We start from the raw sequence: 26,282 nt of genomic DNA on the forward strand, positions 1-26,282 counted from the left end.
ATTTATTGATAATGCAGAGAGAGCCCACCCTGCCATTATCTAACTGGATAATTAAAACATTGGTTTTTCTCCCACCTCTTATTAACTGCCATCAATTTCTCTGCCTGGTATACCTTGAGTATGTCTCTAAATTTCCCTATAACTGGATATTAACACCTGCCACATTTGATGCACAACAGACTGGGTTGTGGAGCTAAACAACATCATAAACATGTCCACAAAGACCTTTAAGGAGAAAATACATGCTCCCTGTCTCTAAAGTGCTGTTTCTTAACCATATTAGATAAGTCGTCCCTGTTGTCACCAATTCATACTTCAGGCCTGGTTGGTGGATTCATCTGACTGTATTCCTCCCTTCCAGCCCAGTGGGCAAGGAAGAACCTGCCCTATACAACAAATCTGCCTTCTATCTCCCCAAAGAATTTCATGTGTCTGCTCTTCCCAAGAGGCCAGCTATTGAGCTGCTAAAGCCTCTATTACTGTATTTAACAACTGGCTTGTTAGAGAATTAAGCATGCCTGGATTGGCCTGATAGTGATTAACAGGCAGACACGTCTTCTTGCCCAAGTGTGACTGGGTAAGGTAGATAATGCAGGAAGAAAGCTCTGCAGTGGCTCAGGGTCTTGGGCAAAGGTTAGAGAAGCTATGTTGACTGTGGGTGGGTGTGGGGGCTAATTGGGGGACACCAGGGGAGGGACGCATAGGAGCTGGTTGGCAAATGGGGCACAGGCTGGTATGGAGGCCATGTGTATCTGGGAGGGAAATTTGGGTGGGTGTGAAAATAGGGGCATAAGGAAATTGGTGAGTGTGCTACAGTGGGCCACAGAGGAGAAGACATGTGAGAGACTGTAATGGGCAAGAAAAGGCATTTTACCTTCCTTAGTAGAGCCCCAGTAAACACAAAGTAAGGCATAGAGAGTGGAATTCACATATGCACAGTGATATCATGGCTTCTGATCAAACATCTCCCATTTGATACAAGCCCTACCTGCTATGGGGCTGAACCAAGGGGGGGGGGCCTCCCACAAACTAAGGTTGGGGAAAACCTCAGAGTCAAAAGGGGGAATGCTCTTAAAAAACCCCTCCCCATCAACCCTCCCATGGGATGGACTCCAGGAGGGAGAGGCAGGCAGGCAGATGAAGACCACCTAAGTCCTGGTCTAGATGCACTTTCCCCTCCCCTCCAAGGAACAACCCACCACCAGCTGTCCTGTAGGTAGGATCTTGATGTGTTTTTATGTTGATCTTTGCCTACCTTCCAATGCATTTTCAAAATATGGAATTTAATTGAAAGCTGTCTCAGACGGATTTATACGCTGAAAGGAAGGCTAAGATAAATGAAATACTTTTTAACAATATTTCTGCTGGGGACGTTTATTCTTGAAGCCACAGATACTACCAGGACAACACAAAACTTGGGCCTTGCCTGAAACCTGCAAGGAAAGTTGCCACATTTTTTCTTTCTTTCAAGGCCGCTGTACAATTGCCACTCCAGCCACTCCAATTCACTTTCTCTCCCAGGCAAGGCCTACAGTAACTGCTGAATGTCTGTCTGTCTGTAATGCAGCTGTGAAAAGCACAGGAACCCTGTCATAAAAGTGGTGGACCCCTAACTACCAGCAAGGTGGACAGGCTGAAACTGAGAACTTACATCTATGTAGCCTCTTTAAATTCCCCCAGGGCAGCAGGAGAAAGACGGCTGCAGCCTTCCCCATCCATTTCTTCCCTGGCCCTGTCATCTGCCTGCTGTGCAGTATTCCTGCAGCACTGTACATTTCAGCAAGCAGAGAGAAGAACTGGCAAGAGAGTTGAGGTGAAGGTGGGAAGGAAGACAGCAGCCTCTCTTCCTGGGACACTGGGAAATGTAAGCTGCATGTGCATTCTCTGGGTTATAGTCTGGCACAGTGCTTTATAAAGTTTGTGGTTCAGCAGGGATTTGAACCCAGAAAATCCCACGTACAGAGCCAGTGTACCGTATTTGTTTTTAGCCTGGATCTTTATCCTGTGTACAAAGCGTCTCAGAAATAACTTTTGCTACAAGGAAATAAAAGTTTTTCTTGTGTCAGCCCCAACTCCAGGTATCTGGCATCAATACGCAGATCAACAGGGAACTATTTAGATAATCAGCCCTAGAAACCTCATACCTTCTCAAAAGGGTCATATTTGTGGAATTTGGAATCCATTAGAAAATATAGCTAGAACAGCACAAAAGTTCCATCTGAAGGAAGAGGAGATGCTGCTGTTTCAAGATCTTCTCCTGCACTGGAAGCGGAGTTCCCTTAAGGATACATACAAAACCAGGTCACAGACGATTTCCATGAATTTCTAACCTTCCCACTACAAAACTTTACTCCTCCCATCAACTTTTTGGTACTGGAACCTAATGGCTCCTTGACTTTGGACTGTTCTTGTAGTTTTATCTAGTACCACGTTGGGCAAGTGGAAGTAGCTATATATTTGAGACTGCCTAATTCTTTTCCATTCCTACGTTGGACCCTTCTGTGCATCTCAATGTCAATTAAATTATTTTCCCCCTCCCAAGGCCCAAAACTCTACTGTGTCTGGTCACTGGGCTATCAAATTTCAAATTTCTTTACGAATGAAAGCCCCTCAGGGCATTTAAAACCAACCAAACCTGGCATCTAGAATGGAGGCATCACTCCTCAGCGCTGCACAACTCCCTTCTCACATGGTGTGTGGCCATGTGGCTGCCTTCCTCAAGCCATCAGGGCACATCCTACCGATTAGTTCTCCACTGCCAAGGCCTCTGCAATTACGCTGTCCCTTTGTCCTTCCTTCCAGCTGTATGCTTGCTGTACCCTGCACTTAGTCTATCATTGTCTTAAGGTTGAATCATGGCTGGTGAGGTAGATGGAAAGATTAGAGAAACATTTCACTGACGGAAATTTCAGGAGTGATGTTTTCTACCTTAGGGAAAACAGGTGAGATACTGGTGGGGCAGAGATATGTGTGTTTGTGTGAGAGATCCTTCTGGACCCAATATCTGTCCATACTAGGGATGTCAGAGAATTGCTGTGAAAGGGAAGCAGAATTTGCTGTAGTTTGCATGTTCACCTGTGGCCAGGAACAGAAATCAGGTAAGCAAATACATCGTTTTTAAGTTTGCAAATGTTACATAATTTGCAAGCGCAATTAATGACTTAAGTTATGTAAATAGAATTATAGAATCGTAGAGTTGGAAGGGACCATAAGGGTCATCCTCTAGTCCAACCCCCCTGCAAAATCTCCTAAATATTTTGTCCAACATGGGACTCAAACCCATGACCCTAAGATTAAGAGTCTCATGTTGTATGCTTGCTGTATAGCTTACATTAAATAGCAGACAAATAATATAGTATTTTGCAGAAACTGAATGGAAGCAGCGCTGATTGAGACTGATACAGGGTGGAACAGAAATGGCTGTCTTCCAACATCCCTAGTCCACAATGACTTGCTCCTATGCCTCTACAGTGCCTGTCCCAGTGCATTCCCACTATCTCTCACTGCCCTTGAAACGCTCTCCCTGATCAGGCATAGCTCAATCCTTTGATTCCATACTCAGTACTGAATACTAGGGGACTTGTTCCCAAGAGTGTGCAGGATTGCAGCCTTCGTCTGACAACATTTAAGCTGCGCTTGGGACTTTGTCATATATGCCTTTTCTCTTTTCTGTTTATGTCAGACATACACTTGAACCTAAAGGCTGGTTCTCACACCATGATTTCATATACACAGGGACTAGGTTCCTGACAGGCTGGGGGGGGGGAAACAAACATGTATGGCCAGTCTCACAAAACTCTTCACACAGAAGCATGAAATTGTAAAAGTGGCCCTCAATGCAAGGAGGTATCTGCACCAAAGTCTAACTGTGGGAAAGATTCCCATACTCCTACTGGTGGTAGATGGAAAACAGGACTTGCATGGTTGCGTATTGCATCACAGCCACACCTTACAGTTAAAGTACACTTATTAGCATTTTAACAGTCATGGCTTCCCCCAAAGAATCAGGGGAACTGTAGTTTATCCCTCTCAGACCTACAATTCCCAGAATCATCAACAAACGACAGTTCCTAGGAATCTTTGGGGGAAGCCATATGCTTTAAAGGAATGGCACGGATGACTTGTGGGTCTAATTTCTACAAAGCAAGGTGCAGGGCAGGGTTGGCTCTAGCCTGCCTACAGCTACATTCCTATGCCTTCTCACTATGTAGTAAGTGTCAATGAAAACGGCTATAGTTTTCTTCTAAGAAGTTAGGATTTGGCTGAATATACTACACATTCGGGGCCTGGGTGCCCTTCTCCCTAGCCCTGAGCAAGTGAGGGCTGACTGGGCTTACAAGAGAAAATAACTCTTTGTGCGCTCTGTGTGTGCTCTTCAGTTGTTGTGGAACAGGACTGGGTCCTAGAACTGAAAAACAGATGGGCTAATCTAGAATAAGTCATGCAATGTCCCCTTGGTAGGTATTGGCAGTAAGGCACAGACAATCAGGAAGACAGAAGGAAGAGTTACTGCCAGCCGCAGCGATGGCCGACTCAAAATTGCTGTCTAGTGACTTGATAAATAAATTACGAGAGGGAGGCGGTCAGTCCCCAGACCATCAAGGACTTGTAGTTCTCAGTAGACACTGGCGAGCAAGAAGATGTTGTATAATCCCTATTATACAAAGGGTGGGATCTATGCAGACTGAATTAGTGACCTTTGGGAGAAAAGGAAATCAAAGGTTGTGAATTCCAGTCCAGTGCCCTAGGGATACGGTACTTGCTGGCCCATCATTATGGCTTGCTAAGCTCCTGTGGCCTGCCAGCATCCTGAATGTGATTTGGATGGCATGTGCCTTGCTGCAGAAATCTTTGCTTGTCAAGCGTAAAGCTGACGTCAGTAGGCGCCAAGAAAGAAAGAAACAAACAAACACAGAAATCGGGGTTCTTGGCATGTTTTCAAAGAGTTTCAGTAGAAGCGAGGTGGGAATCAGAAATGAGAGGTTGCAGAAAGAGCCTGCTCTCAAATAAGGAAATTATTAAGACAATATTTTCCTTCTTTCTCGACTTATTCAGTGACCTAACACACAGACTTATGGGCAGCCACCTGATCTCAAAGCAGAGGTCACTTGGCCTGCTGCGGCTATAATGATTTGCCTCCGCATGGAGCCATTGAGAGGTATGAAAGAAGAAAGCATGCATCTCATTTTTAAAGATTTGCCTTGAGACAGTCTTTAAACCTCTTTTGTTGACCACCAGCATGACGCTGCCAATGGAATTTGCTGCCAAGGAGTGTGGTGGAGTCTCCTTCTTTGGAGGTCTTTAAGCAGAGGCTTGACAACCATATGTCAGGAGTTCTCTGATGGTGTTTCCTGCTTGGCAGGGGGTTGGACTATGATTCTTCAGATCTCCATTTTAAGACAGGGCTACACATCTCATGCATGAGCACATAAAAGCCAAAGGGGGAAAAAGCAGCTTTAAGAGGGTACATTGCAAAGCAAAAAAGGCAGAGGGAGGGTGTGCGCTCAACAATTTCCCCACCTGTTACCGTTCCACTCTAAAACTACCTTCTAAACTCCTTTATATCCCCAAGTTTAAAATGTTGGTTTTGGAGAGGCTAAAACACATTTGGAAACCTGTTTGCAGGCAGGTGGGTAAGGGGCAGGAAGCACCTTAAATGGGGTGATTTGGAACAGACCTGAATGCATCCAAATTCCACTGCCCTGCTTCTGCGTCTGATTGGCCACTGTGGGAAACAGGGGGCAGGACTAGATGAGCCACTGGTTTGATCCAGAAGCATCTTTGCATCGGCTTCAAGGGAGATTTCAGGTAGAGGATGCCCCAATAGCACTGCTAGCGCTTGGTCTTACTTATGACCTGTTAATAGCTCACTGGCTGGGGGGGGCATTTGGGCAGGTGTAGTTTCTCCCATCAGTGAAGTGTTGTACTGGAGAAGCCATGAGGACCTGTCATGCACACAACTATGAGAAGGCCCCTGGTGGTCTTTGAAAGAGGTGTGTTGGCACCCTGAGCCACAGTGGCCATAGAACTCCACAGAGAGGGAACAAAAAGGGACAACAGCAATGATTAACAAAAAGGGGCAGGACAAGAGGGTCTCTAAGAGGAATCAAAAACCATTTCTATGGAGCCTTGATCAGAAACAAGCCCCATTAAATTCTGAGCTCTGCTCATAAAGACTCAGTGAAAACCAAAGGGCCTCTTATGGCTTTATTAAAACAGTTAATATTCATTTTCTTAAGGCTACAAATGATGAATGCAGCTAGCCACAAAGAAGGAAATAAAATAAAGTTGTATGTGGCACAGACACACAGATGCACCCACAGGGTTTAAGAAAATACTGCTGGTGGAAGGGAGTCATAATTTATTGTTTTTGAATGGAACCTGTCACGTAAACTCCCACATAGTGAGTCCAGCCGTTTTTCACTGTCTCCTCCACACCCACCTTCAATGTCCATTATCCTTCCATGCCTCCTCTGGTTTTATTCTGAAGACTAGCATTCCAAAATGCTTTCTTTCACCACTCAAATTCTCAATGTTCAGTTGACAGTGAAAACAATACGCAATTAGGCCTTGGCCTGCATTGGCGACTCCCAGTTCCACAGTGGCGTCCGTCTGCTGCTAATGACTCTGCTGTGTGTTGCGTGACTTCCACACTGAAATACTAAGTCAACTGAAGGGCCTGTCTTTTGCTCAGGACCGTTGTTCCAATTCAGTTGTTCATCTCCAGTTATGGGAGCTGAGATGGAAACAGGAACTCATTCCTCATGTCCCAATTTGCCCTTTGGAAAAAGCTCAAGCCATCTACCAACTGGGGTGTGCACAGAAATCAAGGCTTTAGAAGAGGAAGAACACAAAACATTGCTCCCCATAACTAGGGATCTACAATGTGGGGCACCCTAATTCCAAATCTCTTCTGAAATTACTGATGTCCTTAGTTCCACCATAGTTCTGGGAGTTCCACCCAACCTTCCAGAGCACATTCAGGGGGCACAGAGGCCATGGGAGGGAGGCGAGTCCTATTATGTTGAGTGGACCTTGTTCCATGCATGCAACAACTTAGCTGAATCCTACCCCTAGCGTGGAAGCACCCAAGAAAATAGCTTAATGCCTTCCACATTAAGATGGCTCCAGCATTTATTAACCAGGGAGGGATAAAAGACGGCATGCATGCAAACAGAAGTATCTGCTGTGCTTTACTTCACCAGTACAAATAGAGGCAACAATTTGCCAGGTAGTTCTATAAAGTCTGGGAAGCTGGTTGTCTCTAGCCTCGTATCTTGAGTAATGAGGAACCAATGGCTATGAGCCACAGCGGCTATGTTCTGCCTCCACTTCAGGAGGCAGTACGTCTCTGAATGCTGGGAATCACAAGTGGGGAGAGAACTGTTGCACTCAGGTCTTGCTTGTGGCCTTCCCATAGGAATCTGGGTGGCCACTGTGAGAACAGGGTAGTGGACAAGATGGGCCACTGGCCTGATCCAGCAGGTTCTTCTTAAGAGAAGTTTCCCACACCTACCTATTGCCCCCGCACTTTCTAGGCACAGGTCCACACTTTCCCAGTCTGTCTCTGAGCGTTCCCTTCCCCACCACTTCCCCCAGGAAGATCTGACCTTCACTGTTGAATCAGAGCACATGCCACTTTGGGTTTTCAGCAGTAAAGATCAGATTTTTGTGGGGAAAGAGCTCAGACATGGACCTGGAAAGCCCAGACCTGTGCCTCGGAATGCAAATGATACAACAAAATTTTCTACTGCATGGAGGCCCAAGCTCCACCCGAAACATGGAAATAATATTTCACCCCAGTCCTGGATCCACAAAAGTTTTGCTGCAAATCCTGTTCGCTCCTCTGTGTGTCAGCATCCCCTCCCAGTTGGTGATGTTTTTAAAACTGTACCTCCTCCTCCTTTGGAAAATGAGCTCTTCCTGTGCGTGTAGCTCCCCATGCCAATGGGGAGAGCTCAGTGGAGCAGAGCTTGCAGAAAGTATTCAGCCGTGTGCTAAAAACAAAACATGAGCACTGCACTTTGGGGCATTATGATAACCTAAAGAATTTTTTTAAAAGTGCCTTAAAATTATTATTCTCTCCAAAGATGTCCTTTGATTGGATTGCCCACTGAGTTCTGGCAGAGAAAATGAGGTGAAAGAAATGGAGGTGACAGGAAATATATATCTGGGTAAAAAATTGACAGCTAGCAGGGAGGGGGCACATGCACGCACAGCCACCCAATTCTGTACAATGCATTGCTTCACTATCTTGCCAGGCATAATACAGCTTTGAAAACAATGCCCCGAGAAAACAAACCAATCTTGTGAGCTAAGAGGTTTACTTATTATGCATCCGCCAAAGAAAATAGTCCAAATGGGAACTGGTTTGTTTGCTCCACAGCTTATGTGCTTCCAGCTGCAGTATTCTGCATGCTGCGGGCAATGAGATTTTGCCTTTCTGCCATGCAAGGACAGCCCTTGCCCTCAAGGGCTGCTGTGGCTGCTCAGTGTACGCGCACTCCTTCCTGTTAAAGGTGCCGCTCAAGTGTGGTGCAAGTGAAGCATTGTTTACTTCTGCGCCAGCATTATACGAGTGCTTGCAGCGAGGGAAGCAATTTCCAAGGGTCTGCTGTAAGAAAACAAACAAACCTCCCGATAGGATGACAGGGCTTCCCAGGGTACCGAGGCAGAAGATGCAAGGCCATCATGCGCTGAGTTATCGACTGGAGGGCAATAGAGAAGGAAGCAGGGTAGCCATCTGACCTGTTCCTTTTTCACCCAGATAGCATGGGGGATTGGAAGATCTGTTTGAAGTTCAAAGGCAAGTTATGGCTGGGAAATGAACAAGTGTGTTAGAGGAGGCTTCTCCCATTCTCCAAGCACACCTTACAAGTCAGTCCATGGAACAAGAGCCCAGATGGTCACCTCTGCTAAGTAAAAGAGGCTTCAGGAGGAGATAGGTAAAGGTAAAGGACCCCTGATAGTTAAGTCCAGTCGTGAACAACTCTGGTGTTGCGGCGCTCATCTCGCTCTATAGGCAGAGTGACCCAGTGTTTGTCCACAGACAGTTTTTCCGGGTCATGTGGGCAGCATGACTAAGCCGCTTCTGGCGAAACCAAAAACGAAACCTCCTGGTTTCAGAGGTATGCCAGTGAATGACAGTTTATGGGGAGAGACAATGGGCAGAGAGGTATTCGTGCCCTGCTTAGGGTTTACCAGAGGCATTGGCTTGGCCTCTATGGGAAGCTGGACTAGATGAACCTTTGGTCTGACTCATCAGGGCTCTTGTAATATTTGCCTGAGAAGCCTGTGGTCAACTGGCTTCCATGTCTGGGCCTCTTCCTACCCACTTGCTTGGCTGACGCTTGTGACTGGAATGACAACCTCTCCTTTCCTGCCCGGCCCAGGCTTTTTCCTGGCAAAGGTGCTGTTAGCAGGCTGTTGCCTTGCCTCCTTGGTCTGAGGGGAGCACTGCAGTGCTTGTGGCTACAGACAGCAGTTGCTAACGTACCTCGATGGACAGCTGGCAAGGGAAGTGCTGTGGGCTCACCTTGACAGCGGGCTTGGGCCTTGTATGTAGTAGCGGTGTGGGCTGAACAGGGACATGCCACCAGAACATTTCCTGCCACGTGCTGACGGGTTCCTTCTAGGCAGGCTTAACGTGGAGGAGTTGCGAATGATACCACGGGAGGGTCTGCTGGTATCACTAGGTTGCCTCTAGCTATTGTGATTTCTACTTCAATTACATTATACTGGTGTTAGTTCAGGACCTGGTGCATCGGCACAGCATCAGAGGATCCTGGGATCAGCTGCCCCCTTGGAAGGAATTACTCTGAAGTACTATGTAAAACGCCAACTGGGTCCTGAATTCCTTTGGAGGTGATGGAAGTGAAATTACTTTCAGTGCATTAAGCTGTATATCCAAGCACCTTGGTCTTGGCTAAGCTGCGGAATAGGAGAGGAGTTCATTGAGTAGTATAGCATTTAAAGTGTAAGCTTTATTTATATTTTGTTAACTTTATTACGTTAGACTTTATTATGTCTGTTGGTTTTACTGGTATGTTCTTATAAATATTTTATGTAAACTGCCTAGAGGTTTTTAAATTAAGCAGTACATAAATTTTGTTATGTAAAAAAGGGGGGCCTTTTCACAAAACAGTCAAAGCAAGCCTCAGTCACAATTTTTTAAAAAATTACCACAACAACCCACCCATCTTTATTTTTAATTTTTATGTATCTAACAGCCTAATATAGAATCCCAGGTTTGGAAGGGGCCTCAAAGGTCATCTAGTCCAACTCCCTGCCAATGCAGGAAACCCACTACTGCAACAGGTGGGTATCTAAACCCCACTTACAAACTTCAAAAGGAAGGATAATCCATCACTCCCTGCAAGGAAGTCTAGTTATAGATAAGTAGCAATGTTGGTCTGCCATAGTTGGAACAAAATTTAAAAATTCCTTCCAGGAGCACCTTAGAGACCAACTGAGTTTGTTATAGGTATAGGAAGTCTGTTTCACTGATTGAACGGCTTGTACCCTCAGAATTTTGTTCCTGATGTTTAACACATATAAACGTGGTATACATGTATGGAAAAAATTAATCCCAATTACTTTTTAGTCATCATATGGTGGTCAAAGTTTTTTTAAAATTCTCACTTATACTTAATAGATCAGAGAAAGTTGTGCTTCTACCCCGCCCCTCCTCCAGCTGCAACACATGTTCAAACAATCTGGCTACACATGCACCCTAGTGCTAGAGAGGGGAAGCACATCACATCTAAAAACACAGAAAGGGTTTATGAAATATTATGTCATACTTTCAACAATGGGAGAGGAGGGAATGGACTTGTTGGTGATGCTTGCTGCTGGAGTTGTAAATACTGGGGAAGTGCTACAGTGCTGTGGTTATACATCAGACACACTGCCTCCAAAACTTAACCTAATACATAGAGAAAGTTCATAGAATGAAGCAGCCTCACAAAATACTTGATGAAGTACAGCGTCAGTTAATGCACTAACTGGAAAGGGATCCACTGCATTTTCTCAGGTACAAAATATTGAGGCATATTCACTCTAAGCCATACGTCACCTTGAGGGGTGTCATGTGGACTGTGTGCAACTAATGAGAAACAAATGTGCCATTTATTATGCCATAAACTAAACTGTGGAGAAAGGCCTTTATTTTTCTCCTCGTGATTACGAGAATACAACATTGAAGGCAGCAAGGATGCCTAGGTCCCTTGCCCTGCCTGTACCATTGCCTAGCTTGTTCCTGTCACACCACACCACAGTACCTGCCAGTGAAATGGGGATATGGAACAATGCCTGCCGGATGGGATGACGTGAGAGGGAATGAATGAACGCAAGGCTCTTTGAGATGATCAGATGACAAAAGCCACAGGAAGAGCCGCTTGAAATTACCCATAACCGTCCTATCCTCCAACATGAACCTTTGATTGTTTCCAACAGCAAACAACTGTGCCCTTGTTCAGTGTTAGAAACTGAGATATGAAAGCTAGCAGCTAAATGTCACCTTAAACCTAGGTTATCGGCCCAACAATGGAATGTCTAGGCGTGCTTTTTTTATAACACGGACACAAAGCTGAAAATGAATGAACTGCAGCTAAAACATTATGTTCATTTTTCACACGGCCTGGTCCTTCCCCTGCCCACCCCCCTAATACTCTTAAGAGGGTCTTTTCTCTAGTCTTCAGAGACAGCTTCCTTAAACTCGGCCCTCCAGATGTTTTGAGACTACAATTCCCATCATCCCTGGCCACTGGTCCTGCTAGCTACGGATCATGGGAGTTGTAGGCCAAAAACATCTTGAGGGCTGAGTTTGAGGAAGCCTGCTTCAGAGAGTAGCTGGAAGTGGGGAGACAGAAAAGGGTCCTCCTTTCCTTCCACTCTGCAGTTTTAATCTGAAATCATAGGTGCAGTACTGTTCCCAGAGCTTAGAAAGTGCTTGTGCTAATGAAATTCCCTATCGCAAAATGTGCCTAGAAGAATGCGAGTTTCAAACACTGCCCTTGTTTGGGTGCAGAGTGGACAAATATCCATGAAAGCCTTGACAAGATAAAGAGCATCTTGGCCCCATGTTAGAAGCAATGCAGGGCTTCCCACTAACAGCAATCATTAGACCATCAGCTTGAGGCATGGAGATGCACTGGGAGCTTGCTTTGCCAATATAAAACTGCTGCTTACTGGTGTTCTTTGAAAGAAGTTGTAAAGAGATCTCTTCAGTCCAGAAAGTGTGTAGGTCAGTAGATGGAGCTTCTTCTTTAAACAAAAAACTTGATTCCTTTTTATTTTGGAGAGCCACCATTTGATTTGGTAGGGCTCCTGTGGCATACCTTTACAGCACATCTAAGGCACATTACTTCCCCACATTAAGGCACCTGACTGTCATTTGTGAAGCATACTGGGAATTGCAGCTCTGCAATTCTTTGTGCTGTAAATATGCTTTAAACATATAGTGTACACACAGAACAAGTGGATGAAAGGCAGAAATTCAACAGGTTAGTTGAATCCCTATCACTTCACCCCTGTACCAGAAACAGTAGTGCACACTGAATTTCTGCCAACTGTACATTTGTCAAAGGCACAAGGGAACCTGAAAGTAACAAAGTGACAACTCCACACTAACCCTTTTTTGGGGGGAAATTCCCTTATTCCAGCGCTGTTTCCCCCTGCTTCCCACTGCTATCCCACTGTTAGATATCTGGTAGACTGTCCCCAGGACAGGTGAGGCTGCTGATCCCTTATTTTCGAGGCTGCTGATCCCTTATTTTCAAATCTGAAAGTTGACAGCTATGCATATAATTTAGCTGTCCCAGTCTCTGCACCAAGAAATAGCAAAGCAAACGGCACATGTATGCCAGGTTCAGAAGAGAAGGAGAAGCTGACCCAAGCCTCTTGAAAACCTCCACACACACACACACACACACATGTGGTTACGTACTTAATTCATTCCGGAGGTCCATTCTTAACCTGAAACTGTTCTTAACCTGAAGCACCGCTTTAGCTAATGGGGCCTCCCGCTGCTGCTGCGCCGCCGCTACACGATTTCTGTTCTCATCCTGAAGCAAAGTTCTTAACCTGAGGTACTATTTATGGGTTAGCGGAGTCTGTAACCTGAAGCGTATGTAACCCGAGGTACTACTGTATAGTATAAAGCTGCTTGCAGCATAGCTTTGCAACAGCTCACTTGCTAAAAACACAGTTTTGTTACAAATCAAAGCCTCAGCCCACAATTTTGACGTGTACTCAAAGTTGAGAGAATGGCAGATTTGAATTTGAAAAGCAAAGTTTATAGCCATTCAGAATGCAAGAGAAAAGACAGCCTGCTTTCTACCACGTGTGTCACTTTGGGAGGTGACGCTGTTGCAGATGTAAATTTAGTGGTCCTTCTCTGCCATCCCTGACCACACAGAGCAGTTAAATATTGGCTCTGCATAGAGAGATCTAGATACGCCTTTATTCTGGGTGCACGGGTGAAGAAATGAGCAGAGAGTGGGAGTGAGGAGCCCACCAGAGAATGCAATGTGCTTGCTGCATTCACAAAAACGCACTAATAGGCCAAGCTCTATAAATACTCTCCTATAGGCATGTCCCACTGCTTACCAAAGCCAGCCTCTCTACTCAGACTGCTCTCCTGCTTCTCCTTTCCTAGAAACAGACAGCACAGCAAACAGCCTACAGCCATAAGTGAGAGCTTTGGCCTCACAGGCCAGTGGTAAAACTGTGCCGCAAACGACAAGGAGTTGAAACCGGAGACTTTTCATACTCCCAAACAAAACACAAGCTCCGTAGGGCTGTGGAATGCCAAACTACCCTAGTTCCACATGGCTCGGTCCAGCTCAAGTCTATACCAGAAGGTCCTGATATTTGATCTAGGCTGCAACAGTTTCCAGAGCTAGGAAACATATGTCACTCCCCGGCCCAATTAAAAATTAAAGCCGGAAAAAGTGGAGGGTTTTCTTTATGCACAGGACACAGCAAACATCAGACAAGTTCTTATCCTCCTGGATAATCCAGCCACTCTGAGTATTCAGCATTTCCAAGATGTTGCCATTAGCAGTGAATTATGTTCAAATATGAATAAAATAGTCTTAGTAATGAGATCAGCATGTCCTGTTCCATTTGGGACAATTCACACAGCTTTACAGTGGGCTTTATGAGAGGGAAAATGTGTGTGCATATAAAACATACATCATAAACCTTCCATATGCAAAATAGTTGGAATTTAATATTTTCTCTCCAAATACAGTTACAGAATAAGCACAACATTCTTAAAATGTATTCCAAATATCTGAAGGCTCCACATACATTACCTCAGTAATCCCTACAACTAGTGCTATTCTTCTCCCTTGTTCTCTTATAATGGCATTGGCGCCTACCTGAGATGTGCCAGAACTGAGTTCCAGCAAGTTCTGGCTGGAAAAAAAGCCCTGCGTACAACAATCCTGTAAGGCAGACTGATACCATTTTATTCTGATACTGAGATGAAGGCAGCCTGGAGAGAGTTGCTGAAAATATCCCAGCACTGCCTCTTAGCTATACACCTGGAAGGAACCTCCAGAGGCAACCTAGTCCAATTCTTGTCACTTCAGTATGAAATGGGAAGAGAGGTAGGGGGGCCCTTAATGAAATTCTCTCTTCTCACTCCTTTCAGTTTTAGCCAAATTATGGCTTCCCCCCTTCAACCTTCTAAAAACAGTACTAAAGGGGCTACCAGAAAAGGTAAAATGGCAATCCTCCTCAGACTGCAGAGGCAAAACCCCACCATTGCTCCTACAGAGGCACCAGAGGCAAAACCCATGAAAATAGCCTCAAAACCATCACTGGCCATTCTGCTTTCTGAGCCCAGAGGACAAGAGTAAGTGTTTTCTATTTCTTAGAGAAAACACAAATTTGGAAAGTTTGCAGCCTAAGTAGTAATGTTTATAACTGAGAACGCTGAGATATTTTCCTCTTCCTAGGGCATAACACCACCTGGAGATGACAGGGGGACTGGTGCAAATAGATGGTGCCTGTGGGTCAAGCTGCACAACAGAGGTGCACTGATGTGCTACCTGCCCACATGATTTGGGCTGCAGATGGATGTGATCATGCCCTGTGTGATGAATGGTGTGGGTGCAGAATTGTCTCAAGATGATGTAAAGAACAAAGTACTGTTACTCTCTGATCTCGGGATCTTTCCATTGTCATTGTACCAGGTTGTCAAATCTCATATGCTAGAGATGAAACAAGCATGGCTCTTTCCATCTTCATTTTTTACTGTAATCTAACACCTCAAAAATATATTAGACACTGCAGAAATATATTAACAGTATTATTAACTAAGTGTGAGGCTAGTTACAACTGTCTTTTTCTCATAAAAGTTAGGTGTTTCTTAGCTCAGGTCTGTGATGCTGAGAAAAGATGGTGGAAGAGCTGAAAGTAATACTAGAAAAAGTTTTGGGAGAGAGAAAGTGTACTTTTTTCCATTGTGTACTGCCTTGCGATACCATATGAAAGACAGTATTTGAATACCTAAAACATTTTTTTAAAAGTCCCAGATAAATAAAAATAACTGTTTGGCACGGCAAGGAGCAACAGAAGGTCACCAAAGGAGACCAGAGAAGACCCAGCGGGGGCTCTTCCAGACATCCGCTCCCCACAGACTATAACCCCTATTCTGAACCGAGGCGGAGGGAAGGAGCGAGCTGATGGCAAGATTTGCTCCTCGTTGCAACGATATACCATTTGCCAGCAGTCCGGTCCGGAAAGATTCCTTCCGTCGCTGAACTCCTGCGAGTACGTCAAAGACACGGTAAGCCCAACCCACGCAAGTATTAGCCGTTGTAGTAAAATAAAGCGAGGATGAAACCCTATTTAAAGACGTCTGGAAGGTCTGGCGGGGGCCGCCGGGGACTAGCGGCGAGGAAGCTCGCAAAGCGCCGCTGCGTAAAGTTGGAGCGTTCCTTTGGAAACGCACCGCCGAGGCGCTGGCCCACCCGACCCGACCCCGGGGGCGCCGAATAGCGGCTTTTATAAATAGCAACGGGAGAAAGGTGAGGCACCCTTGGCTTGTGGATCCACCCCGTCCCTCCCGATCCGCTCCGTGCGACTTACGTGCTGGTCCTGCAGTCCAGGTCCTGTCCAGCGCCGGCCAAACTTGTCGGTTTGCAGCGCTCGCTCGGCAATTCCGCGGCTGTTGCTCCGGCGCGTCCGTCCCTACGGCTGGCAGATTACAGTGCTCGCCAATAATCCCCAATGGAGGGGAAGATTAAAGGCACCAGGACCGCCCCCACGGAGGCCTCCAATCTCCGCGGCTTTCGGAGAAGCGTCACGCTGCCCCCCTCCCGCGTCCACCTCGGACGGGGCACAGGCGAGGGCGGGAGAGAGCGAGGGGGGCCGCCGGAGCCTGGGCGCACGAGGGAGCCGGGCACAGGCGCACGAGGCGGGAGAGGCGGGCAGCGCGCCAGGGCGCTCCTCGCTTCCTTCCCCGCCGGGCCGCGTGCCTCTCTCGGCCGAGCGCGGAGACGCCAGAACTTCGGCAAAGTCGGCCGCGATCCTGAAGGCTTTCACTCCGGACCATCACTGGGGAGCAGGCGGTGGCGCTTCGCTGCGAGACAAGTTTCTTGGCCGAAAGGTCCGTCTCGACGCAGATCCAGGGAAGAGTGTTTAGCACCAAAGTTTGAAGTTCTCATCCCAGTCTAGGGCGAGTTGCAAATGTCTCCTTGGAGCACGTAGTTTTATATCGAGCATAATCCACACAGATTCAACTTTTCCAGTCCTCTTTTATTTCTTAAAGGCCGCTATACCCAGTCCAATCTAACCCTTACACGTAATTTTTCAAACGAGCGCGTCGAGGATCGCAGCGCCACGAAGCGTCTTTGAAAAGCGTGGGGTTTAACTCCGAGTGAATCTCTTAAACTCCGGGAATGAGCTCATCCTCGGTATGGCGAAATGCTGCGTTTTTAATCCTGATACTATGTGTGTAAATGAATCGTCCGCTGTGTAGACACCCTACCCCCCCCCCCCAGTCTAAAGGGGCGCAGCTCATTAAGACAGACAAAAAGAAAAGTGTAGATTAAATGCCACTGGGTCTTCTAATTTTGGGTCTTCTAATCATCTAAATTTAGTGGGAGAAACCAGAGCCGGATCCCAGGCCATAGAAGCACCAACCTTGGTAGTCAGACTACCTGGACATCAGATCCCTGAACGCAGCGCTTCACGGGGGCTTTATGCGATCTAAAGCACAACTGTTACCCTGTATTTACATGGCTTCCCCCAAAGAGGCCTGAGAACACAGACATATAGGTCCCAGCATGCTTAAAAAACTACAGTTCCCAAGATTCTTTGGGGCGGCCATGTGCTAGTGTGTGGTTAGGGCCTTTGTGCATCCAAGGGAACCAATGCGGATGCAAGTCCATTGAATCTAGGAGAGCCGTTGAGAAAGCGTACTAAGGCCAGCAAACAGGGATTTGCATAAATAGACTTGTGTAACAGGATAGTCATATTTACTTTGAAATCCCAGGACACTATGTACATAGGATTGCAACCCTCTGATGGCAAGATTGCAAGGGCATTTGCTTCCTCTGGATTCAATACTATTCTCATGGATGGCAATTAAGATATAATCTGAACAATATAAATACACCAAATGAGGTGCATTTAAGATGCCAGAACCGGAGAGTTTTTCTCTCACACTCCTTATATCAGTCAGGTCAGAAATGGCATTTTCAATGTCCACATGCATAATTAATTCATAAAGAAAGAAATGCAAACCCCATATTGTCTTCATATTTAGCATATACAATGCTGGCACAAGCTAAAAATATAATGTGTGATTCAGCCAAAGTTGGTTTGGGGTTTTTTTAAAACATCATTTATATGCTGCTTACTTGACCAGAAACCTAAGCCGCTTACATAAAACAATATAAAATATTCATTAAAATACTGATAAAATCAAAAGTTAAAAACAAATGGACATAAAATGTCTCCAAATATATATTGTTATTGTTGGCATCTGTCTGGCTTGAGAAACAGTGGCGTGTGCCTTCAGGGGTGAAGTCAAACCACTGGAGAATCACAGCATCTGCTGCAGCTGCAGAGACCAGTCACTTATAACTGCTGCCTCATGTGTTGTTTTTGCTGTGTTAGCAGCACTGAAGTGACCTCTCTAAGATGCAGGCTTGGGCAGTGTGTATGGAGGTCCTGGGTTGCCCTCGCTGAGCAATACTTTTGGCTCCAGGAGTTCCCAGAAAGAGTCGAACAAAATGGCATCTAACCGTGTTAGGGATTTGTGTAGGGTTTAGTCCTTAGTTCCTTCTTTTGCTGAAGATGTCCCACAAGGCAACAGGTACTGATTTTGTCCTTGATGTTTACTCCCGACGTGTCTCCTGGATGAGTATAGACGCAAGGCAGTGGAGGTTTAGGACCAGAGTTTCCTTCTCCTGGATGGGCTGGCTACCTTCTCAGGTTGACGAGCCCCATCACTTCTCTCTACAGCATTTGCAGAAACCACCTTCTTGACCGTTGGGTCCACTACTGGAATTGTACGCTCAATCCACTGGTGCCTGTCATTGCATGCAATAGCTCTTTGGCTATCCAGCTGTTCTTGGGGTATGGCTGCTGTCGCATGCTGACAGCTTCTAGGAGCCACAGGTGAGAACTAAGTGCAGGGTGGGGAGCAAAGATGGACAAACTATCTCAGAAGGAGCACAACGTGTCCCCCACCAAAGGTGCTACCCCTCCCCTAACACCCCATACATATGGCTTGCAAGAAATATGCATAATAAAGTTACATGTTAAAAATACAAGCACTTTAAAGTCCAGTTGATTTCAGCAAGACTGCTTTAAAACTCCAGTTGGTCAGTGGGACCTGAAAATGCTTAGGTTTTCTGAATCATATTCACAGTTTACAAACTCTGTGGGTTCTTCCGGATGTTCTTGGATGCCAGGTGTCCTGGTTAAATACATCACTTGCATAAGCCACAGAAGAAAAGTGCAGATCCCTGCCAGTCCAAATAGCTTACCACAGAAGGAGTGTGGTTAGTGTAGGTGGTATAGTCTAGAGAATAGCCTGTTTGGAGCCAGGAAAAAGCAGAAAAGCTGGCTGTTTTATAAAGCTACTCTTGAAGAAGAGGCATTTGATTCAAAAGACACTGTAAATATTTTAAAGTCCACCTGGAATTATTTTGCTTTTTTATTGTTTCAAATCCTAAATGTCTATGCAGCATTAGAGAAACAAGACATTTTATGTTATTATGTTGAGGCAAAAAAACTCAGCCTTGTGCCTTTGTTTTTCTGGATATTGCTTTCTATATGTCCAATTCTGCTGAGAGTAGCCCATATAGGGTGTTATATGCAAATACCACATGCTAATGCATGGTTACATACACTCAACTTCATATTTCATGCTCTTATGTGATCCACACTATACATTTAAAGCATATTCAATGAACTGTAGTTTCCCCAGCAAAGGGCTACCATTAATACAGAGCTTATGCATTTATACATCATTTATACCAGAAATGTCATTATACAAATCTATAGTATGACCTGCATTTGGAATACTGTGTATCATTTTAGTCGCCAAACCTCAAAAAGGAAATTGTAGAGATGGGAAAGGTTCAGACAAGGGCAGTAAGGTTGATCATGGGAATGGAGCAACTCCCCTACAAATTTTTAGTTTTGGGGAGTTTTCAGCTTAGAGGAAAGATAGGCAAGGGGTGACATGATGGAAGTGTATAAAACTATACTGTGCGGCATGGAGAAAGTGGATAGCCCTCTCCTATAACACTAGAACTCATGGACATCTAATGAAGCTGAAAACAGGAGGATTCAGGACAAGTAAAAGAGTGGCAATGATGGCCACCATCTTGGATGATTAGACAAATTCAAAGAAGATTTGAGAAATTCAAGTACTAGCCATAGTGTCTCTGAAGTATGCCTCCGAACACCAGTGTCTGGAAACGACAAGAAGGGAGAGTGCTTTGCAGCTCAGGTCTGGCATGTAGGTTTCCAAAAAGCTTCTGGTTGGCCACGAAGAGCCTGTTGATGTGCAGTTGTTTGTGCACCCCTTTCATAACTTTCTAGGTAGAATGAGATTGGAGCCTGCGGGGTACAGCAGTATTGGGACTTGGTTCAGCAGGCACTGCCCTGCTTCTCCTGAACACATTTAATGTACACATGAGAGGAATGGGTAGAGAGTCTAAAAAGCTAGATAAATCTACAGATTCATTGTAAAGAAAAATGCAAATGAGTGGTTGGTATGCAGCAATCTGCAATGTAGCCAAAACAGCAGGAGGCACATTCCCAGCAAACATAGTTTGTGGTTTGATCAAATTTGATCACTGTGATAACTTTTAGCATTGGCAACACGGTGTATTTATAATTCTAACTTTCTTTTTTTGAAATACAGTAGTTAAAACTTGACTTTAATTTTAATTCCATATGAGGACAACCTATGTCATAAAGTGTAGCTGTGCAGGTGAACATGGTGAAATTATATGCAACAATAGTCTTATATAACTAATCTTTTACATTGAGCTACCACGTCACCCATACAAATACCGATGTTTGTATTGTACACAATACATCATGGGGTAAGCCCAGGTTTTCAACTAACCTTAATCAGAAAATCGTTGTCATCTAAAGTCAAGATCCCAGTGTGACCATGAAACCTAAGTAGTTAATGAGTAATGTACTGCCATTTATCAATTGGTGGGTTAGCTAAACATCTGAGGTGTCTCTGAGGCATTCAGATAAACAGAATGCCTTGTGGCTCTTTCACATGGTGCTTTTTCATTGCATTTAGTGCTGAATCTACAACTGGAAATCGCCCTAGTCCTCGAGATATTGCAGGCTGTGTTACATTCAAATGATTTTAAATTCATGTCTCATTATTTGGTGGGATTAAATTTTTTGATGAGAGAGAATTGCTACTTTTTTTGGGGGGGAGTAATGATTTTTAAAACAAATGTTTCTACTTCTTAAAAAAAAGCATCCCCCCCCCCAAAAAAAAACTGCATAGAAGCTTTGCTGAAGAAATCTTTTAAATCAGGGTTGGGGAACCTGTAGCCCTCTAGATATTGTTGAACTCAAGCTCCCATCAGCCCCTGCCAGCATGGTTAAATTTTCAGATATGGAAGTTAGCTTTATAGGTATAAACCACCACTGAATAGAGCCCGGAGACTAATCGGCTGCTAGTGTAGTTGAGCCAGAATTGGTGTTCGGGCTGCTGAAACCTGACATTTACAAACTGTCTTCAAAGGCAGCCCCACATAGAACACATTGCAGTAATACCAGAGCATAGGCAACAGAATTTAGCTGGGCACCAGCTGAAGCTGATGGAAGGCACTCCATACCACTGAGGCCACTTGAGCCCCAAGCAACACTTATGGGTTCAGAAGTATCCCTAAGCTATTCAAAAGGAGTGCAACCCCATCCAGAGCAGGCCACATCTGGTCTAGGGACCCACCCACTAACAGTGCCTCAGTCATGTTCAGATTAAGCTTCAGTTAACTGGCTCTCATCCAGTCCATTTTGAAGACAAGGCACTGATCCAGCACATCCACTGCTGCACCTACAGATGCAAAGAAGAAGCAGAGCTGTGTGTCATCAGCATACTGGTGACAACATACTACAGTTTCACGTAGAGCAGCATAGAGGATAAAATTGAACTCTATGGAACCTCACACAGAAGGAATAATAATAATAATAATAATAATAATAATAATAATAATAATAATAATAATAATAATTCGTTATTATTTATACCCCGCCCATCTGTCTGGGCAGCTTCCAGGAGAATATTAAAATACAATGATTCAGGGCTGCCCACAGAACCTGGATATGGCCTGCATGAACACCAACCACTATACCACACTTTATTAGAGATGCATATTCATGGTTCCTTAGTAATTCCCTAAGATCTGCCAGTCACTTTGCTATATTCACAATAGAGGGAAGAGGCATATTCTCCCCCTCCCCACAAAAATGCATTATCATGGCATGGCATAGAACGAGGTAGTAGCCGTCAGAGGCAGAAATGCTTCTGAATTCGACTTACTGGAAACTACAGGAGGGTAAAGTGTTATTGTGCTCAGATCCTGCTTGCAGGTTTTCCATAAGCACCTGGTTGGCCACAGTGAGAACAGGACGCTGGACTAGATGGGCCATTGGCCTGGTCCAGCTTATGGATCTGCTTATGTTCTTAGGTTCACAAGACTACCTGGCATAACAGAACATAGTTCACATTGTTTACTTTTACTAGAGGAAATATTCTTAAAATAACAGGAGGCGGCTCAAATCTAACAAAATGGTTCTGTTTTTAAAAAAAATGTAAAACCATATTTTAAATTTGCATTTGGCTAGCTTAACACAAGATATGCAGCTCAGCCCTTCCTGTATATTTGAAACTGTGCCCCACTGAAATCAATGAGACTTGCTTCAAATAAATGTGTTTTTTGTAAATTCTCCAAAAAGCCATTCTGTGCTCAAAACAGTGTGCTGCAGTTTGGGTAGGGTTGTTCTGCTTTCTTCCTTTGGAGCTGCATTGCTACTGCAAAAGAAATACTTACTTTAAAAAAGAAAAAAAATGCATAACTATGGAGCAACAGGAGTCTCCTCCTCAATACCACCCAGACTTAAGGTGTTAAATATTCAGTAACTTGCAGTCATAAGATCTGTCCCTGTGCTCCTCTGCCCTGGCTCTGTCTCGTGTTACCCCTGCTCTTGTACTGTGTGTCTTTGGCAAAAGATGTGCACTAACTGTTAATTCCTAATAACAGCACAATGTGGCAGCAATCAAACTGGCACTATCCAGAATACCTAGATTATCAGCATCATCCAAGCTTTTCACAAGTTCAAGGTAGGCTGCAAGCTTAACAGCCGAGTCACAAACCTCGCTTGTGATCGGTTGTGCAAGATCCAGTTTTAAGTAAACCAAAGGTGCTAGAGAGACATTAACTGTTTGGAGACCACAGCTAGAGCCGCCATGAATAGAGGAGTTCCCTAATTATGAACGGTGTCATGTATTACAGGATACTCTAGCATGTCAAATGACAATCGGAGAGGATACTATTGGCTTTGATTCTCTTTAAGGCAGCAGCAGAATTTCAAAAGGCTCATCAGGCATTCAACAAATAAAACACGTCCCTTCTGAAGCCTGACAAACCAGGTACATTTATTATAAACCGCACCAAATGTGACAACATAACATCAATGGCTGTGCCTGAAAGAACTTCAGAACTTCAGAATGCTTATGTCCCCAGTGACTAAAAGCTGAGCTCAAAGTATGGGGGTGACATTTCACACACAACAGGAGGAGCACACTAACTTGACACCTCACTTGGGGTGGGGGACACACCATTACTTTACCTCATATTTATTGCCAGTTATGTAAAGAGCCAAACTTGCAGTGCAGCAAAGGAAGTACTGGGGTCCTTCCTGGGAAGTGCATTATTGAGACCAGGTTGCATTTAATTTCTGAATATTTAAAATAGCACTGATCACAACAATACAGATCCTTTGAGGAGACCACTACTGACGTGCTTCCATTGTGAGAACTGTCCATTCAATCCTGGCATCTGCTTCCTATTATTCAACCAGTTACTAATCTACATGTTGTACAGCTGATCATCGGTGACTGCAGAAACAGATGCACAGGGCTTTGCAGCACCAGCTGATCGATGGTGCCTGCAAACCCCATTAACTAGGACCTGCCTTCTTTAACTCCTGCACATGTGACATCATATATGTAGAGGACACACCATGTGGTTTGGCTGAAACAGTCCAACCTAACCTAGGCTGGAGATTCCCCACTGCTACTGTAAAAGGACCCATCTTAGGTCATGACTGGGATTCAGCATGCCTCTGAATACCAGTTGCTGTGAATCACAGGTGGGTAGAATGCTGTTGTGCTCAGGTCCTGCTTGCGAGATTCCCACAGGCATCTGGTTGGCTGCTGTAAGAAGAGGATGCTGGACTCGATGGACCATTGGAATGGCCCAGTAGGGCTTTTTTAATCTTCTTATGACTTATAAGTTTAGGCAGCAGCATCGCTAAGGATGAACTACCAGGCATAGGTCTGGGACCCCATAGCCCCTGGAGTTCCCCCAACGATGGTGCTACAACAAATGGCAATCACCTCACCTATTTTTTTTTAAAGTAAGTCATTAGAAAGATTTAGTTCTAAACAGTTGTGCCTACCATCTTTAATTCCTCAGAGTGCCTCTGGATCCATGTGGGTCTATGTGGGTCCAGAGGCACTCTGAAATGGAACGGGGCACGCACAGCTGTCTGTTGCTTTGTTCCAGCAGCTGCGCGCTCGCTGCAAAAACGTTATCTTTAAAAACTGGGGACTACCTGGTCAAGAGGTGGAGGGGAGAGGAGGTGGGGAGATAGAGAGGGGAGGGGACAACCAAGCAAGCAGGCGAGATGGGGAAGGACCTCTCTCCCTTTTCCTAACCTTTGCTCCAAATTTGTCATAGAGGTGGTTGGGTGCACTGGAGGCAGCAACCATCTCTGCGAGAATTTTTGAAGAAAGGTTTCAGAAAGGGAGGAGCCCCTTCCCTGGCAGGTGGAGAAGAGAATGGATCCCTCTATCTTTCTGATGAGTAAAAGGAAAAGGGACCCATTCTCCTCCTCCCCATCTGCTACGGGGGTGAGCAGAATTAATTTAATTTTCCACCTGTTCCATGCCAGGGCATTTTTTTTTAAAGGGGGTGAGAACTGCCTCCCTTCTCTTTCAGATTAAAGAGAAAGGAACCCATTCTCTCACTGCTTGGTACCAGGACAACATGAGGAGAGGGAAAGTAAGTGGTGGAGTTGTGTGGATGCTTCCCGGACACCCCTTCACCAAACCTGGCAGCGCCACTGAGTTTACTCAGGAGGACTAGTCATGGGACTTTGCCTAAAGCTTTTCTGAGGTCCAGGGGATGTATCTCATCCCTATCTAGATGTTTGTTGACACTTTCAGAGAATTCTAAAAGGCTGGCGACGAGGCAAGTACTGACAACAACCAGTACAGTGTACTTTGTTGCTACAGTTTCTAGGAACTGCAGAAGATTTTTGTCTTGTTTTTCCAGACATTGGCCATTTGGAATGGCACCTGCTATGTATGATCAGGCAGTCACCTTGTCGGTCTGCTGCAAACTCTGTACTTTGGGTCTTCACCTTTGGCAAGCAGCAACTTCTGTCTAGAAGCTGATATAGCCATTTCTGCCTCACAGGGGATCGTCCCATGGTCCTGTGCTTTCCCTACTTTGCCCTCCTTCACATCATGGTGTTGATGTGGGCCAGGACTTGATTGTGTTGGTTTGTGGGGTAAGACATGAGGGCTCTTTCCAGGAGTCCCTTCTGATGGGAATTGGTAAGAGGATATAGGAATTATATTTAATCCTCTAGAGACCCATGTGTGAGGGCTGACAGCAAAGTTTCAAAAAATGACTGGTGCCTAATTTAAAAATATGGGGCTAGCACACAGAGAGCCCAAATAGGAGAGTATTAAGTACCATAATTAGGCAGATAAATGAAGCATAGGAATAGGCTACAAAACCGAACTAATTCCATTAAGCTGTGTGAAGCAGCTGACGTCCACCACATGGGATGTGTTGTACCTAAACTATTGTAGCCTCTCCAGCACAAAGTTGGGATTGCTTTATTAATATAGCTACACCGTAATGGTGTCAAATGCCATCAGTGTAATAATTTAAATGTATTTTTTGGGGTAAGAGTTTTAGTAGTTTTTTAACACACAAATTATTCCAATTACTTCCTCAATCTCTATCCCTAGATCAGATTCCTTTTACTGTTTCACGGAATTACATCCTACAATTGTTAACTCATTAATTATTTGATAGAGTATAGGGTATTTTCATTTGTATGCAAAATCAGTTTTTCAAATGATGTTAAAGGTCTTGCAGCATGTGCTTTAACTTCAGAATTTGATATAAAATACACTATTTGAAGAACAGAAAGCCAATTTACACTTTGCATTCCAACTTTTCTCATTATTTGTTCAGCTGATATAGGTGAACCACTTTCAAATAAATCATTTAAGTCTATAAAGATCTTTCTCTCCCCATTTCTGAATAACACGATCTTTTCCTGTGCAGCATGACTGACTGACTGAGACTCAGGTGTGCAGTATTAGAGAGACAAGTGTTTTCTGCTGAGCATTATTGGAAATCACTTTAGTTGTCAAATGAGCAGAAAGATAATGATTTCATTCTCTCCTTTCCCAATAGAAAGTGAATGTAATTGATGTGTCACTGTCATGCTGTGTTTCAAACCGTATCTCC

General features: G+C 44.8%; 1 protein-coding gene across 3 annotated transcripts in view; it reads right to left on the minus strand.

The window, feature by feature from the left end:
* SLC38A3 (solute carrier family 38 member 3) overlaps positions 1-26,282 on the minus strand; it is a 163,438-nt gene that overhangs the window by 57,140 nt on the left and 80,016 nt on the right. The window contains exon 1 of one of the 3 annotated variants that reach the window (XM_082214544.1): positions 16,102-16,242. The exons of the other annotated variants lie outside the window; for them this stretch is intronic. The gene's annotated coding sequence lies outside the window, so the exon portion shown is untranslated. Of the gene's footprint in view, positions 1-16,101; positions 16,243-26,282 lie in introns of those variants that run through there. 3 annotated transcript variants of the gene reach the window in all.

Source organism: Podarcis vaucheri (assembly GCF_965113315.1).
Source record: "Podarcis vaucheri genome assembly, chromosome: 2".
NCBI lineage: Eukaryota > Metazoa > Chordata > Lepidosauria > Squamata > Lacertidae > Podarcis > Podarcis vaucheri.